The sequence below is a fragment of the Lepidochelys olivacea genome, assembly GCF_965140295.1.
Source record: "Lepidochelys olivacea isolate rLepOli2 genome assembly, chromosome: 27".
Classification (NCBI taxonomy): domain Eukaryota; kingdom Metazoa; phylum Chordata; order Testudines; family Cheloniidae; genus Lepidochelys; species Lepidochelys olivacea.
Genome location: NC_140437.1, coordinates 12,414,637 through 12,433,578, shown reverse-complemented (window position 1 = coordinate 12,433,578; position 18,942 = coordinate 12,414,637). Strand labels below are relative to the sequence as shown.

The 18,942-nt window shown below is 42.2% G+C and overlaps 1 long non-coding RNA gene across 1 annotated transcript; it reads right to left on the bottom strand.

The window, feature by feature from the left end:
* Positions 1 to 655: 655 nt before the first annotated feature.
* Positions 656 to 18,920, bottom strand: LOC311513679. The gene is made up of 5 exons (XR_014709764.1): positions 18,732 to 18,920; positions 12,401 to 12,488; positions 2,165 to 2,343; positions 1,062 to 1,199; positions 656 to 814 (listed from the first exon to the last, which is right to left on the bottom strand). It is a non-coding gene; the product is annotated as an uncharacterized lncRNA (long non-coding RNA).
* Between the last annotated feature and the right edge of the window lie 22 nt (positions 18,921 to 18,942).

Genomic DNA, 18,942 nt, shown 5'->3' with positions numbered 1-18,942 from the left:
CAACTTATGCTGCTTTCAAACCAGAGTAACTCATGCTGATGCCAAGTACACAAGCCATTAGTGAGGATGTTCTGTACCTCCAGAATTGACTCCCAGTCCAGGTTTTAGGGTCTAATCCAGCTCCTGTTGCCAAAGGGATCAGACCCTCTCTCTTTAGATGCAAATCCTCCAATCTGCAGAGTGCCCTCAACTCAAATGGACTTTAATGGGCTGACTACATTCAGTATCTCCAGGAGATACTGTGCTACTTCAGGATCAAGCCCCTAGGAGTACAGATTCTGGAAGTGGCTCTACTTAAATGAAGGAGCAGCACTTGTAGCTTCCAAAGATTGTCCCATCCAATGCCCCACCCCCTGCCTGAAGGGAGATCGCTGTAGTGTAGGGCTTTAATAATAATGGAAGGGTTAAACGTTGGGGGAAAAACAGGACCATTGGGCCGCCTGTAGAGAATAAGAGAAAATCCAAGATGATCCAGTTTGTTAGTCCATCATGTGAATACACGGTGATAATACACATAGGTCAAAGCCTATGGAATGAACAGACAGATCTCAAAGTTAGGCCCCATATTACAAATATATTTTATTTTGATATCACCTACCTGCCACAGCATTCCAGGCACCTCTAAATCTACAAGTTTAAAAGAAATCACACAAGATCCAAATCATATAATATATTTAAAAGCTGTATCACAGGAACATGGTGAATGTGGTTAAATACACTGAGCCAAATTCAGACCCTAGTGTAACCGTCAACTGCAGTGGATGAATTTGGTTCCATTCTGCTTTATACTCCCAGCTTACTCTCTTTGGATGTTCTAAGGAAAAGATAGAAACAAATACACACAGGAAATTAAGCTACATTTTAAATATGTTCAAACAGCATTAATGAACCTCAAAAAAAGCCAGAAAATGCAGACACCCCCCCTTTAACTATCTTGTACTGGGGTACTGCCAGAGACTCTAGGCAGTGGAAAAACCAATACATCATGGGTACCACAACAGAGGGACAACAAAGCAGGGTAGCTACTCCATACAGTCACAGGCCAGGTATGCAAGACTCACATGTATTCTTGGTCTTGTGCCTGGTGCATCTTCTCTGCCGTGATGGTGGCTAGCAGTACACAGGGTTTAAGTGATGGCATGGCAGCTGCAGCGTGGTTTCTCCTGGATTTGGAGAGTTTAAGTGGGACCCTGAATGTTCTAAAATAAGGAATTATTTGAGACACATAGCACATCAGCGCAAACTTCTTATTTATCATATCGAATAGCTTGTTCCTCTATTGGCCTCACTTATTGTTTTAAACTTATTCACTATACAACGCCTTCGCACCAGTTTTCTGCAATTTACACCATTTACTGTCTGATAGCTGGAATTAGCTAACTCATTTTCTTTGAAAATAACTCTACTCCGTACAAAAATAAGATCCAATCCTGCAAATCAGATCCATGCAGGCAGGCAGACCTCCTACACTCACATGTAAACTCAAAGGCTCTGCATGGGTGCAAGAGTCTGCTTGCACAAGTCTGACTGCAGAACTGATATTTAGAATTGTATTTTATTTCCACACAGGATTTATCCACTTCTATTCCCCTCCCTACCCCTTCCACTATAGTAGGCCAGAGTTTTAAAGAGAGCTCAGCACCCACAGTCAGAGCCAAATTTTCACCATTACTCTGGATTTTGGATACAGAGTTCTTTTGCAAAGCTGTTCACAAAAGTGCCACAATGTGAGCTGCTGGGTGCTGAAAATCTGGTCCTCCAACTGTAGGGGCTGAACATCTGGAATTATTTGAGACACATCTGGTCCTGAGCTACTTTGAAAACGTGATTCCTAGAACTAATCTACTTCTCCATTCTTTCACCCCTTCAGGTGCAAGGACCTTCTCCCTTGCATCTCCCACTGCCTGGAAGAGCCTTTCACCTCTTTATCTCTTATTCCACCACCCCACTCACCTGCTCAATTCTCAAATATCGTTTGGGATCATCTTTCCTGCTCTTGCTTTCATTTGAACTTTGTAGTTATATTTCACACATTTTGTATGAAAGCTATTACGCAACATATAGTTTTATGTCCTAGTCCGAACGGAAAGGTATGTGATCAAACTTCAAGCCAAGAGACATTTTGTTATAAAAAAAAAAAAAAAAAAAAAAAAAAAAAACTTACAGTGGCTCTTGTAATCCTGTCCTGGCCCACCCTAGGATCAGATTCTGTCTAATGGTTTCAGACATCATTTTTCTGATTTCCCATGGATGCCTTCAGGAGGGGATGGTTGGTGTGCTGAGAGACGGGTGTGGTATGCATATCTCATGCAGACCAGCAGAGCCTGGGAAGCTGTGGCTTAACTAGATAAGAGAGAGGGGAAAGGAGTGAGGTGGCAAAGCAGCCTAGCTCTACTCCAACCTTTCTGGAGACAAGAAAATGTTATGTGACAGGAGTGAGCAGCTGACCTCCTTTAGTGGATATCACAGCAGAACAGTGTTCTTCATTGTCTTCCTGTATCTCCCTTCTCACAAGGCCTGCTGCTTCAATTTGCATAGGGAACACTCAGGACATAACTCTTGCATTGAACGCAATCGTCTTCTTATTTCAAGAAGTCGTCCTCTTACTAAGGGTGTGCATGTGTATGTTGCAATACTTCAGTTAATGAAGGAATGACAGACACATAGAATGAATTTTGTAAATGAAGCACAGATGAAATATAAGCTACAATTTTGTTACTAACAATTTTAAAAGAAAAAAATATATATATACACAGCCACCCACCGCCATCCCCCATAAAATTTCCTAGTCCAATCACTCCTAACTACTGGTACTGTAGAATCAGTCCCTGTATGGGAGCTCACAGATACCACTGGCCTACCCTCTCCTAGCACATGGTACTGTGAGCTCACATCTACTCCAATCCTACCCCTTCATGGGCAGGAATGATTTAGGATCTCCATTTGCATTTTCTCAAACCTGCCATCTTTTTGTAAAACGCCTACAGTAATACCATGGGGTTCTGGTCCATGACTGGGGTCCCTAGGTGCTACAGTAATACAAATAATTCATAGAGACGATAATGATAATAAATAAAAATTAATTAATAATAATACTTTAGTCCCAGCCTCTCCCAGAAGGACACACTAGTGACCTTACTCACAGCACCACTCTCTTGAAGGCAGGGGAAAAATTATGCTACATATTCCCAGATGGCTCTCTTCTGCTAGATGCTGTTTCTACAGGTTCTCCTCAATTCACCTAAGACCTCATACCAGTACCTTAACTTCCTGTTAATTAGAGATCCCTTGAGCTTGTTCTCCTGGTAGACTACACAGAATCCCCCCACCCCTTCAAAATGTGTGTATGAAATTAGGAGTAAAATCTGTTAAAGACAGTCTCTTCTAGGCTGTTTCTGCCTTTCTGTACACAAAACCTTCTCAATAGCAAACCACTGGCCCTGGAAACAACAACACTTAACTATCAAGGTCCACATGGAATAGTGTCAAAGGAACAGGAGATGCATGTATGTCAGCTGGGAGTGCCAAGATATAAGAAAGAAGAATGGAGTAGGAACTGACGAGGGCACGTGGGTAAGAGAACAGCTCCATCATAAGAAAACAGTGAAGAATGGAATTAGGAATGCTGACTAGAGGCAACTGTGACTGCATTCCTCGTCACAGCTTTTGACTGGTAGCTTCACCCTTCTATTAATCCCTGATCATTTAATCAGTCCACACCTTGTGAACGTTCAAACTCACCCTTTAAACAATTTCTACACCTGGACACAAATCAAAAACTATCACACCTCATGCCACCTCAGCACTGGTGTTTCCATGCTGTTTCACTCTGGCATAACAGAGGTAATACAAATGTGTCACAGTGCCAGAGTTAACCATATCGTGTGTTATAAATACTGCCGGGGTGTTTGCAGGCTGCAATGGGATGCAGCTTAGCTTTGCTACTTTGAGGAGAAGCACTGCCTCAGATCATCTTCCCAATTTGATCCAGTCTTCCCCACCAAGTTGTTTCTTCCTCCTCTAGATCCTTAGGCCTGGTCTTCACTCAAAAGTTATGTTGACACTGCTACAGCCCTCAGGGATGTGAAAAATCCACACCCTTGAATGCTGTAGCTACGATGAGCTGATCCGTAGTGTAGATGCAGCTAGGTTGACGGAAGACTGTTTCTTTTGACCTAGCTACTGTCAGTCAGGGAGATGGAGTTCCGACAGCAATGGGGAAAGAAAAAAAAAATGTTCCGTCACTGTAGAAAGCATCTACACTATGAGAATACAGTGACATAGCTACAGTGCCTTACCTATAGGGTCTCCTGGGACCATGTTTTACTTCGTTCTGCCAATGCTTCTAAGCTTACTACCTCTACTGCCTGTAAGACTTTTAGGCAGAGATCCCCAAGAAGAGGAGAAAAGAACTGTAAGGAAGGAAGATGGTTAGGAGTGGGATTGAGTTGATCATTAACAAGGTGGACAGCTGCAGTATTTGGCATCCTGCTAAAAATAGTTGGTTTTAATTTACCCCACAATGGGAAAACAACTAATTTTCATCCATCAAGAGGGCTGCAGCTATTTTAAAATCTCACCTCAATCTCATCAAATTAGCCCAGGATGGAAGGTTTGGGTCTATTGTGACAGAAGCAAACGTCTAAATGCTGTGCATTCTGGACCTCTTCAAGAGCTGCTGCACTTCCAGAAGTCACTGTCACAGCTTTGAGAATGGCAGAGGTAAAGCAGGTTTCAGAGGGGTAGCCATGTTAGTCTGTGTCAGCAAAAACAACGAGGAGTCCTTGGGGCACCTTAGCAATAAGGTTTCTGATGTGCTGGATCCTGGATGCTACACTCAAATATAGCTGAACAATGCAGTCATCTCCTCATAACAGAGGTTCCTGAATGCTGTGCTGTAAAACAGCAGAAGTAGTGATGTAGTCTTATTGTGAGTGCTAAAGGGCCATAGGTTAAGAACCCAAATTTAGTTTATTGTAATAGATCTGCTGGTTTCTATTAATCCTGCTGTTGTAATTTCTGTAACCTTCCAATCCTGAACGGTCAAGAAGCAGAACTAATCTACTGCAGCCAGCCAGCCACCATTCTCACCCATCTCTCTGTTTGCAGAACCCCAGCTACCTCATAAGGAAGAGCAAAGGCTACATCAGAGCTTCAGAATCTATCAAATCTGTCCCATGGTATCTGAAGCAAAGTGCTGATCTAGTCAATACTTTCCCAAAGAGTAGCCTTTTTAAAAAGCACAGTCTGTTCAACACTATGCTCAGTATTTATAGACTGTATGTGTAAGAGCGTCTATTTGTGTGTAACAGGTTTTCCTCCTCTCATTGCCCTGAGTCACACCTTAAAAAAACAAAAAAACCACACAACAACAACAACTATTCCATCTCCCACTCCTTGGCTCTGAGTCTGTCAGCTTCACTGGAGGGACTGACAAGCAAACTGGAAATCTCTCAGAATGAACAGATCCAGCTACAGTATCACCATTCTGGTCTATCACACAAGCCCCGAATAAGATAAAGTAAATTCCTTGCTGTTTGCTATGGGTGGGAGGGAGACAAAGCTTAGTTTTAAGGTCTTGATCTTTAAGTGAAACTTCAAAGGGTATGTTTTTGTATGAACCAGGCTTTCCCTCAGTGTCCTTGAACAAAATTCTTCTCACTCTAAATTGTTACATAAAATGGCTACTTGCCTACTATCCCCATCCCCCAAAGATGGCTGCTTTTCACTAGTGGGCAGTTCATACATTCACATGGTTTGAGGTGAAAGGCTCTATAGAATGTAAAACAGCATAACTGATTTTATTTTTTTAAATTAGAGGCTTTGACAGATTATTCACCACACATCTAAGCCACTTCAGAGTCTGATCCGGCTCACACTGAATTCAGTGGGACCTTTGCCATTAACTCCTAATAAACGTAAGACGATGTATTATGAAACAGACAATTTGCACTAAGTTATGTATTATCATACAGCAGAAAGTAATAAGTTCACTTAAGAGGAATCACTGATGTCAAACATTGCCAGTTCAGTAAGGGAGCATGTAAATGAATAAAGAATAACACCAGTGAGAGGAAGCCAGTCAAGCACTGAGGAATCAATGCCAGATAATTCATGGATTCAGAAGATAAAGGGTCTTGTTAGGGAAACAGTGTGGGAATGCTGTCCCGTGGATAGAATGAGACAAATCCCCACTTACGTGTTCTGTTCCCAACTCTGCCGTTGACTCACACTGAGGGAAAGGGAAAAAAAAAAAAAAATCACTGCACCACAATAAAATGAGTATAAAAGGTTACCCTACCTCAGAGGCTTAACTAATGTTTGTTAAAATGCTTTGAGATCCCCTTGAGAAGAGGGGCTACGTTAAATGCAAAGTGTTAATAGTCACAGAATAATGGCTTGCTTAGGAGAATGAATTAAAAACCAGCAGGAGGAAGCATTGCATTCCTGGGGTGGGGGGAAACATGGCTTCTGAACTAGTATATGAGACCCTCTGTAATTAAAATGCTTATCTATGGACCAGTTGTGATCCAAAGAGCATTAGCTGGTGGCCTGCAAGCAGCTGGCTGGTCAGTTGGTGTTGGATTGCTTTGTTTCTAGCTACTAAATTGCATTAGAATAAGTTAAACATGCATTAAATATTTTCCTGATGTTACTTTTCCATGTAAACTGCTATATTTGGCACAGGAATGTTATTCTATCACAGAGGCAAGGTGATTCCAATGACAATTTTTCTATTAAAATGGGTTTCTCATTTTGAAAAAGCTTAAGACCCCATGAATTGTTTAGTAACTGGCAGAATATAGGAAGAGCAGATACTGCAGGAAAACACCACATTTGGCTCAGCATAACAGTCTAGAAGTTCCAATGGAAAGAAGATTTGGGTTTTTTTGTTTAACCATGAATAAACCGAAAACAGGAGTTTTCAAATAAACTTTCAATTCCAGCTGGCATTTCTGAACCTTCTCCTATGGCGGCCATCTTGTTGAAGAGTGCAAGCCTACTGGAAGGAACTATCATCTTGTTTCGCCACATGCTTTGATAACAGTTTGACACTCATTAGAAAAAGGACGTTACTGGCCCAACTCACCACTGCACTCATGTAATCCAAGGTAAAGTGGGTATAAAATGCAAGCAGTCTGATCTGATAACATTTTATACATGTTGGTGTGACTACAAAAGGCATAGGACAATGAGGAATTGGGGCCACTGTTTTAATATTGAAACACTGCAACCCAGATTCTGTCCCCACGACACCCACTGACTCCGGGGAAATTGACTATCTTAAAAACTTTTTTTTTTCCCCCTTTTTCCCCCTTCCCTCCTCTCTTTATTAAAGTCAAACCATTATTCAGATTGGTAGGAAATTACACAGTCTCTGCTACTCATTATCCACATTGCCTGGGTCAATTTTAGGGGAAAATGACTGCCCACAGGACAGAGTCAGAAATGCCAAGTGGGATAAACATCTTAATTTCCCTTCCCACGTGTGTCAAAGTTTTATTCCTAGTGATAAATGTTCCTTACCCATGTGAATGTTTGCGCCATTGGACTGAATAAAATGAGCAGAGTTTTCCTTTAAGGAAGTGTGCAAAGGACTTGATTGATCAGGAAGCAAGACATTAACATCAGTGCCAGGCAGTTGGAGAGCACTGCTTAGACTGGAAGGAATGTATTAAAGGAGCAGGTCATGAATTCAAAAGCAGCCAAGAGGATAAAACACACCCAAGCGAGGGGGGAGGCGCGCTGGGCAGGGAAGGCATAAAAAATTTGGCCCATCATGAGGTGTTCTGACCCTGCTTAGCAAAAATTACATTTATTATAGGCTTATTCAATAAATTCAATTATAACATTGGAGCCAGGGGAAGAACCAGGAAATCTGGCTCTATAACGGAGTGAAAACTTTTCCGCTTTCAGCAAAGCTCAGACTGGATTGCTTTCCGTTACACTGAAAGTCAGCTGGGCCAAACTGGCCTGGACCTTGTTCCTGGATGCCAGAAAATGCTGGCTCTGGAGAACTGCCTGCATGCCAGAGCCACAGCAGAAAAAGTAATTGCAAGGGTTCTGTTGGAGTTTCCTGCAGTACCTTTGTCTACCTAAGCTAGCTGTGCCCTGCAAACTTCCAACTTAATAAGTGGTAGGTGGCCAAGACTGTCTCTTGATATTGAAGATTTTTGTAGCTATTGTTTTCACTACAATCCATATCCTTACTACATTCAAACTGGCTTGGAAAAGGAACTTGAGGTTGCCAGACAAAAGGATTCTGAGCTGCCCTCTGCTTCATGGGAAATCAGAGCAGAAAGGGAAAGAAGAGGCATCTGTCCATCTCAGCCAGCTGTTTGCTGAAGGGACTGTAGGCACATACTCTCAAAACTAGAGTCTCCTTTGCATGCAACAGCTGATGAATATTTTCATGACTAAATCCATGAATAAGTACACTGTGCCAACATAGAAATGAATCCAACATCCTAGACTATCTTCATGACTGCTACAGTCCGGGATATACACAAGTTCACTCACACTGGGCCTAACCCTGAAACGTGCGAAGGGCCCCTTGAGAAGTGCTGGACACCCTCAACTCCAACTGAAGTGGAGGCTCAACAGCTTGAAGAGCCAGGCCTACTGCTGTGAAATTGCATACACTCTCTTTAGTCCAGATTAGATTCACTACTGCTTTGCACCTTGTATCATCTATGTACACATGTGAAGAAGGTGTAAGAACTACCAAATCAGAACACTGGCATTTTACACCTTATTTGCACAGGTATATAGAACTACACAAGGTTCAAGACAGTAAAGAATCAGGCCCAAGATTCCTAGCCAGAGCCATCCAGTTGGCAGCACGTAGACACCATCAGCCCTGAAGCAGAGATGTTTCTGTGAAAGACAATGACTATTTGTCATGTACAACTTGAAGATCTCTCCAAGGACAGTATAGGTGAGCATGGGAATTTCCCAAGCATATAATGCTAGGACATGAGCAGCTTTTCTGATGTAGCTCTATTGACACCTTAAATGACTGCTTCTTGGAGCAGCTGGTCCTGGAACCCACCAGAGAAGAGGCAATTCTTGATTTACTCCTAAGTGGAGCACAGGTCCAAGAGGTGAATATGACTGGACCACTTGGTAATAGAGACCATAATATAATTAAATTTAATATCCCTGTGGCAGGAAAAACACCACAGTGGCCCAACACTGTAGCATTTAATTTTAAAAAGGGGAACTGAAGTGAGCTGTAGCTCACGAAAGCTTATGCTTAAATAAATGTGTTAGTCTCTAAGGTGCCACAAGTACTCCTTTTCTTTTTACACAAAAATGAGGTTAGTTAAATAGAAATTAAAGGGTACAGTGCCAAAAGTGAAATCTCTGCAAGTTGCGTGGAAACTTTTTAAAGACACCATAATAGAGGCTCAACTTAAATGTATACCCCAAATTAAAAAAAACATAGTAAGAGAACCAAAAAAGAGCCACTGTGGCTAAACAACAAAGTAAAAGAAGCAGTGAGAGGCAAAAAGGCATCCTTTAAAAAGTGGAAGTAAAATCCTAGTGAGGAAAATAGAAAGGAGCATAAACACTGGCAAATTAAGTGTAAAAATACAATTAGGAAGGCTAAAAAACAATTTGAGGAACAGTTAGCCGAAGACTCAAAAAGTAATAGATTGTTAAGTACATCAGATTCAGGAAGCCTGCTAAACAACCAGTGGGGCCACTGGATGATTGAGATGCTAAAGGAGCACTCAAGAACGATAAGGCCATTGCGGAGAAACTAAATGAATTCTTTGCATCCGTCTTCATGGCTGAGGATGTGAGGGAGATCCTCAGATCTGTCACCTAAAAAGAATGGCTCAGGTTTGGGAAACTGTCCCAGATTGAGGTATCATTAGAGGTGGTTTTGGAACAAATTGATAAATTAAACAGCAATAAGTCACCAGGACCAGATGGTATTCACCAAAGAGTTCTGAAGGAACTCAAATGTGAAACTGCAAAACTACTATAATTTAAATCAGCTTCTGTACTAGATGACTGGAAGATAGCTAATGTGAGGCTAATTTTTAAAAGGGCTCCAGCAGTGATCCTAGCAATTACAGGCCTGTAAGCCTGACTTCAGTACCGGGCAAACTGATTGAAACTATAATAAAGAACAATATTGTCAGACATAGATGAACATAATTTGTTGAGGAAGAGTCAACATGGTTTTAGTAAAGGGAAATCATGCCTCAATCTGTGAGAATTTTCTTTGAGGAGGTTAACAAGCATGTGGACCAAGGGGATCCAGTGGATATAGTGTACTTAGATTTTCAGAAAGCCTTTGACAAGGTCCCTCACCAAAGGCTTTTACGCAAAGTAAGCTGCCACAGGATAAGAGGGAAGGTGCTCTCATGGATTGGTAACTGGTTAAAAGATAGGAAACAAAGGGTAGGAATAATGGTCAGTTCTCAGAACGGAAAGAGGTAAATAGTGGTGTCCCCAAGGGGTCTGTTCTGGGACCAGTCCTATTCAACATTCATAAATGATCTGGAAAAGGGGGTAAACAGATTAGGTTCTCATAAGGCGATCAGTACAGGATAGGACCCACGGGTCCCTGTCTCTGGACATCTGGAAGCTACCATTAACAAAATTCCCTTGATGAAGGAAAAGGGAAGTGCCATTGTCTACCCTGGGATTAAGGGGCATAAGAGACCCTGAGTTGCCTAACCACTATGCTAGATGGTGCCGAGGTCAAGGAGCATCTTTCCAGAGATAGCAAAACCAGAAAAAACATGCTGGGTTTATCCTTTGACTGCACCAGTAGAGAAAGTTCTGGATGCTCTGAAAATCTAGCCTCCCTACGCTACCAAGGGCTGATCATGACTCAGAGCTAAGTCCATGGCTGGGGCCGGAGGATCCACCGTTACCAGCCAATTTGTCCCCTGGACAATAAGAGAGTATGTCACTGAAAGGCAAAGTAGGTCTTGTGCTGCTACACAAGTACTCTGGCATCATCGGTACCAAGAGATTTTCCTTATGTTCTTCACCGAAATGTGCTGCTGCAGGTAAAGTGAGCTCTTAATGTCTCACTAAAAATAACCCCCCCACCCTGGCAACGAATAATGTAGAATATAACATTTCTTGTACAGCACTTTTCAACTGAAGATCGTGAAGTACTTTACAAACATGTACTAAGCCTCATGACTCCCCTGCTAAGGTAGGTTTGTATTATCCCCATTTTATGGGTGGGTAACCTAGGACAGAGTTAAGTGATTTGGCAAGTCTGTGACAGAGCCAGGTGCAGAACTCCAGTGTCTCAATCTTCTGTCCTAACCACTGCATACCATTGCCTCTCTAGTTATTAGGAAGGCTGCTTTTTCTTCTCAAGAGTCACACCATTTTTCAGGAATGCTTTTCCTTTCACCTCCGACAGTTGCTGTACTACTAAGATTTGGACAATGCATCTCAATTACTTTCAGTGAGACTTAGGTTCCCCCATCACTCCTGAAAATGGAATTTAGGCTCTTAAACTATTTAGGTGCTTTTGAAAATTTAACCCAAAGTGACTCCAGAAACTGGGTCTTCCTTGGAAGATTTTCAGTCCTGGTTAAGGGACCACAGGGATCTGTCCCCAGAACCTCAGCCAGAGATGTTTTTTCTTAATAGATAAAAGTTAATCTGATTATTGCATGTAGTAAATTCAGATCCAGCCCTTTAATTTAAGAGCTTGCTACCCTGTTTTAGAAGGGTGAATAAGTCACTTCATACAGTGACACCTAGTGGTAATGGTAAGTCAGTGTAGAAATGACACTTCTGTAAATGCCTTATTCCAAACTGAGGTGATGAAGGTAACTCTTGAAAACCCAGACAGAAAGAAGGATCCTTGTTCCTGACACAGCCCACTGCTCTGCATGCAAGGGAATTTATTTAAACAAAATGGCCAAAAAAGAAATAGACGAATGTCCTCCACAAAGCCTCTCCCTAATACACCTTTAAAAGGTCAATCAATCTGTGCTAGTTAAAGAGACTGATTGTACTAAGGTTTGAATCAAGCATATCCTGGGCAGGCAAAACGAACTTTTACTATATAGCTCTGTCAATTCACCTCAGTACTGATCTACAGCTCCCTGGATCATGCACCTCACCCCAATACATACCACTTTACTAATCAGAACTAGTGATAGTTGATTTTTTGAGAGGAGTGGGACAGGGACCTTGAACATGCTCCACACACAAGTCACTGAATAGCCATCAGATTTTACATTTTCCAGACATTCCCAACTTGAACTGGATTTTGAACTAGCAGGCAGACAGCAAAAGCCTCTGTATCCCATTACCAATCCCCTGAGCCACCCAGTCCCTAAAATTAGCTCCATCATAGATTTATCTGTGTGAGAAAAGTTCTGGTAAGCTGCAGCATAACAATCATTACCTGGTCCCTTCCTCCTTCCAACAGAGGATGGAAAAACTCAGCAATGAAGGCCTCTATCTTCCTTTCTCATCAGGCACCTGAACATAACCTATAACAATTTACAGAAAGAAAATGTGTTTTTTCCATTCACACATACTTTGTAAAAATAGGGGTATTGTCAATCATCCTCATACTATTTGCTACTGGGGGCGGGGAGGGGGAATAGGAGGTGCAGGGACACATGGGAATGAGGGAGGAGGGGTGGATGAGTGGAGGTACAGAGACACATGGGGACAGAAGGAAGGAGGGGAGGGGTGGCTGTGGGATGCATTGACACATGATGGGCAGGGGATGCAAGGAAACATGGGGATCATAGAATATCAGGGTTGAAAGGGACCTTAGGAGGTCAACTTGAGACCATTACTCCTTGTTCTGTCATCTGCTACCACCGAGAACAGTCTAGATCCATCCTCTTTGGAACCCCCTTTCAGGTAGTTGAAAGCAGCTATCAAATCCCCCCTCATTCTTCTCTTCCGCAGACTAAACAATCCAGTTCCCTCCGCCTCTCCTCATAAGTCATGTGTTCCAGACCCCTAATCATTTTTGTTGCCCTCTACTGGACTCTTTCCAATTTTTCCACATCCTTCTTGTAGTGTGGGGCCCAAAACTGGACACAGTACTCCAGATGAGGCCTCACCAATGTCGAATAGAGGGGAACGATCACGTCCCTCGATCTGCTGGCAATGCCCCTACTTATACATCCCAAAATGCCATTGGCCTTCTTGGCAACAAGGGCACACTGTTGACTCATATCCAGCTTCTCGTCCACTGTAACCCCTAGGTCCTTTTGTGCAGAACTGCTGCCAAGCCCTAGTCTGTAACGGTGTATGGGTTTCTTCCATCCTAAGTGCAGGACTCTGCACTTGTCCTTGTTGAACCTCAGCAGATTTCTTTTGGCCCAATCCTCTAATTTGTCTAGGGCCCTCTGTATCCTATCCCTACCCTCCAGTGCATCTACCTCGCCTCCCAGTTTAGTGTCATCCGCAAATTTGCGGAGGGTGCAATCCACACCATCCTCCAGATCATTTATGAAGATATTGAACAAAACTGGCCCGAGGACTGACCCTTGGGGCACTCCACTTGATACCGGCTGCCAACTAGACATGGAGCCGTTGATGACTACCCGTTGAGCCCGACAATCTAGCCAACTTTCTATCCACCTTATAGTCCATTCATCCAGCCCATAGTTCTCTAACTTGCTGGCAAGAATACTGTGGGAGACCATGTCAAAAACTTTGCTAAAGTCAAGGAACAACACGTCCACTGCTTTCCCCTCATCCACAGAGCCAGTTATCCCGTCATAGAAGGCAATTAGATTAGTCAGGCATGACTTGCCCTTGGTGAATCCATGCTGACTGTTCCTGATCACATTCCTCTCCTCTAAGTGCTTCAGAACTGATTCCTTGAGGGATGGGGGAGGAAGGGTGGTGGGACACACAGGAATTGATTCAGGCACATCTGCCCCTATGGGAGAGGCTAGAGGTCAGACAGGGTCTGTAAGGGGGAGGCTCCCCAACCCTCTAACAATCCCCCTCCCAAAAAACTTCTCCCATCCAAATCCAAACAACCCTTCAATTTCACTCCCAGGCTCCTTCCCAGCAATTACTTCCCTCTCCCTCATCTCCCCCATTACCCCTGATTCCCCCAAGCCTTTGCACGGCTTCTGAGGGGTGCAGGAAATACTTTTCTGTATTGTATTTTAAATAAATTATTACTCAAAGTTCTGTATTAATATGCCTAGTAAGGAATCTATTTGTCAAAAAACATTTCCTGAATCTTTTTCGTTGTCTGTACTGTTATAGACAGGTATTTTGAAATAAATTATCAAAATAATTGAAACTGGCATGATTATATTTGTGTTATTTTGACAAATAAAATATGCAGAATTTGAAAATATCATGCACAGAATTTTTTGGCACAGAATTCCCCCAGGACTAATTATTTTAAGAACTATTGAAGTGAGCCAGTGTTGCTGTTAGGAGATTGGAGGCCTAGATTCCAAGTTCTGTAGTATCTGAGCAAATTGCTGAACTTCAGCGTCTCAGTTTCACCATCTCTATAATGTAGTCAAATACCTACCCCCTTTTGTGAAATGCTTTGAGATTCCCAACTGAAACATTATGGCTAAGTGCAGAATATTACACATTGGAGAACTGCAAATAAAGACTCTCAGAAATAGACTTTCCATTCACTTAGAGCACAGCCAGTCACAGGATCCTGACTCTTACTTCTAAGTGAATATTGACTCTGGAGATACAGAGCAGGAACAGCCTAATAAACCAACTCTAATCATGGTTATATACACTGTATGTTGCTTAGAGAGCTCTGCTGCCATAACAACAAGATGCAACTATAACTATAATAAAGCCCTGGCCATGTTAAATATGGAAATTAATGTCTCTTTGGCCACAAAATGACCTTTGTTCTCAATTCTACATTTCTTGTCCCTTGGGAGCAGACAGACAATTATAATATCAGGATCATACAGCAATTTTCTAAGCAATTTGCAAAATGCTGTTTAGCTTCACTGGTTATTAATTTCTGCAAAGAAACTTGAATCTAGTCTTGTCACAGCAGGATTGTCTGTCCCATTTAGCCAATAGTTTCCTGTCAGCACAGACACTTCCAGAGAAGTATGTAACGTGACAGGATGTGCACATTTGCAAGAAGTTAACTTAAGCAACATTCCACAAAAATCATAAGTCACAGGTGTCAGATGCACATTTAACAGAGCTTCAGTTCTACAGAAGTTTTCAGCCAGACTGATCTCAAAACACTTTACAAACTATAACTGATGTACAAGCTGTACAGAGAAATCATTCACCCAACACTGAAATACAGCAACTGCTGGAGTGGGATGTGGCAGTGTTTAGTAATGTGCAGGAACACTATACAACAGTTTAGCAAAGGCTTCTTTATCCAATTGAACCTGAAAGAGGATTTAAGTGAGGCAGAATATAACTGCCCACATTAGAATTGGGCCAAAACACCAGAGTTCACACTTTGGCAAAAATGAAAAGGTGACCACAAATGATCAAGACCTTTCTTTTAGATCCCATAACCTGTCTTCAAATGCATCAAATATCAAGATTACAGAAGAACATCCAGCTCCCGTTCTTTTTAGAATTTTTAAGTCCTCCAAACATCATGATTTGTTTGGGTTGGAAGGAAACAACCTGTTTTTGTAAGGTTTAGGATTTGGAGGAGATAGGTCACTCATCATCAGCAGAAATAGAACAGGAGTACTTGTGGCACCTTAGAGACTAACAAATTTATTAGAGCATAAGCTTTCGTGAGCTACAGCTCACTTCATCGGATGCACAGAATGGAACATATAGTAAGATACACACACACAGACGAGTTGGAAGTTACCATACAAACTATGAGAGGCTAATTAGTTAAGATGAGCTATTATCAGCAGGAGGAAAAAAAAAAACTTTCAGTGATAATCAAGATGGCCCATTTAGACAGTTGACAAGAAGGTGTGAGGATACTTAACTTAAGGAAATACATTCAATGTGTGTGACCCAGCCACTCCCAGTCTCTATTCAAACCCAAGTTAATGGTATCTAGTTTGCATATTAATTCAAGCTCAGCAGTTTCTTGTTGGAGTCCGTTTTTGAAGCTTTTCTGTTACAAAATTGCCACCCTTAAATCTTTTACTGAGTGGCCACAGAGGTTGAAGTGTTCTCCTACCGGTTTTTGAATGTTATGATTCCTGATGTCAGATTTGTGTCCATTTATTCTTTTGCATAGAGACTGTCCGGTTTGGCCAATGTACATGGCAGAGGGGCATTGCTGGCACATGATGGCATATATTACATTGGTAAATGTGCAGGTGAACGAGCCCCTGATGGCATGGATAATGTGATTAGGTCCTATGATGGTGCCCCTTGAATAAATATGTGGACAGAGTTGGCATCGGGCTTTGTTGCAAGGATAGGTTCCTGGGTTAGTGTTTTTGTTCTGTGGTGTGTGGTTGCTGGTGAGTATTTGCTTCAGGTTAGGGGGCTGTCTGTAAGCGAGGACTGGTCTGTCTCCCAAGATCTGTGAGAGAGAGGGATCATTTTTCAGGATAGGTTGTAAATCTTTGATGATGCGCTGGAGAGATTTTAGTTGGAGGCTGAAGGTGACAGCTAGTGGCGTTCTGTTATATTTCTAGAAATAGGGATAACATTTAAGCATTGTCTATGCTAGAAAGGATTTTCTAGTATAACTATACCAGCAAGGCCCCATCTCCCTGCAGTAGAAGTGCAATGGATAGCTCCTACCCAGCTTCCCCCCAAAAATATGATTTTTTTGCCAACATAACTGTGTCTACACTAAGGCTTTTTGCTGGTATAAAAATGCTATAATGGCAGAAGTTTCTAGGGTGGGTCTGGCCTTAACTAGAATACCCCATAAGACTGTTGAGAGGGGTTTTTTTGCTTGTTTCTTTGAAAAAGTACTCAGAGATCTTCCTACTGCCATATGGTGCTAATGAAATAGAAACAACATCAAGTATTATTTTAGTGATAAACAAACCTCACAATGACCTTTTAGCTCATTAACTGTTTACCCATACCAATAATAATTTAGTGGGAATTGCCATTTTAAAAATCTAATAACATTTCCCCCATTTCTTTTAATCTTTTTCATTATTTGTCACTGGCACACAAACGTTCCATTTGACAGAGTTCTCTCCTTCTCAGGGTTGTAACAGCAGAACATAACAAAATAATAAATAAATAATTATTAATGTAGATTTTACTTAATCTATTAGGCATATTGCAAAAATTAATGGGTTATTCCTACAATCCATTATAGGAAGTATTATTATCCTTATTTGAAAGGTGGGAAAAGTGAGACATGGAAAGGTAAAGTGACTTTATCACACAGCATCTCAATGCCAGATTAAGGAACAGCAAAGTGTGAAAATAGTAAAGGGGGAACTGGGGTTCCGAGTTTTTTTTGTTTATTTTTGCAAAATTTCACCCTAATCATCACTATGGGCAAAATTTTCAAAAGTGCCTAAGTGACTTTCTATAGGTTTCAGAGTAACAGCCGTGTTAGTCTGTATTCGCAAGAAGAAAAGGAGTACTTGTGGCACCTTAGAGACTAACCAATTTATTTGAGCATAAGCTTTTGTGAGCTACAGCTCACTTCATCGGATGCATACTTTGGAAAGTTTAGAAGATCTTATTATATACACACAAAGCATGAAAAAATACCTCCTCCCACCCCACTCTCCTGCTGGTAATAGCTTATCTAAAGTGATCACTCTCCTTACAATATGTATGATAATCAAGTTGGGCCATTTCCAGCACAAATCCAGGTTCTCTCACCCCCCCCCCCCGCCCCACACACACAAACTAACTCTCCTGCTGGTAGAAAGAAAAGGAGGACTTGTGGCACCTTAGAGACTAACCAATTTATTTGAGCATGAGCTTTCGTGAGCTACAGCTCACTTCATTGGATGCTGGTAATAGCTTATCCAAAGTGACCACTTTCCTTACATTGTGTATGATAATCAAGGTGGGCCATTTACAGCACAAATCCAGGTTTTCTCACCCCCCCCCCCCCCAAAACTCACTCTCCTGCTGGTAATAGCTTATCCAAAGTGACCACTCTCCTTACATTGCGTATCATAATCAAGGTGGGCCATTTCCAGCACAAATCCAGGGTTTAACAAGAATGTGGGGGGGGGGGGTAGGAAAAAACAAGGGGAAATAGGCTACCTTGCATAATGACTAAGCCACTCCCAGTCTCTATTCAAGCCTAAGTTAATTGTATCCAATTTGCAAATGAATTCCAATTCAGCAGTTTCTCCCTGGAGTCTGGATTTGAAGTTTCTTTGTTGTAAAACAGCAACTTTCATGTCTGTAAGTGACTTTCTATAGTAGCCTATATAATCGTGGGCCATTTTTTTAAGCCCCTGAAATTTGACTTTTTTGTGTTGGCTCACTGAAATAGGAAAGAGCTATAATTTGTGAGTTCTCATGTGAAAAGTACCCTAAGGCCCCAAACCTACAATAAGCACTGGTCTCCTAGTGACGTGCTCCATCCACCAACTCACGGTGCCACCCCAAGCTGGGTAAAAAAGAACTCAGGAGGCCAGTTTCCCAGTTCCCCCTGACAGCCCCTGTCCTACCCCGCCTCAGCAGCAGATACCCGACTCAGTCTGGAGGAGACAGAGCCCAGGGATGAAGTCCCATAAGCCCCCAGTGTTCAGAAAGAGAGGAAGGCAAGGTGCAGTACCGAGACCACAATACCTCACTCTCCCACCTCCCAAAGGGAAATCGTCGATACTCACCGACCTACTCCCACCGAATCGATCAATGAAACCAGCAAGGGGCTCTAGTGACAGCATCCAAGATAGCCGGTCATGGCCTCAGAGGCAGTCGGGGCCTGCCCCAATCCATCCCAGACATCAGGCTCCTTGGAATACATCGTGTCCGAGTCCGCAGCGTCCCTTCAAACTTTGAGCGCCAACAGGGGGTCGAATCCTTCTTAATGCCCTAAAC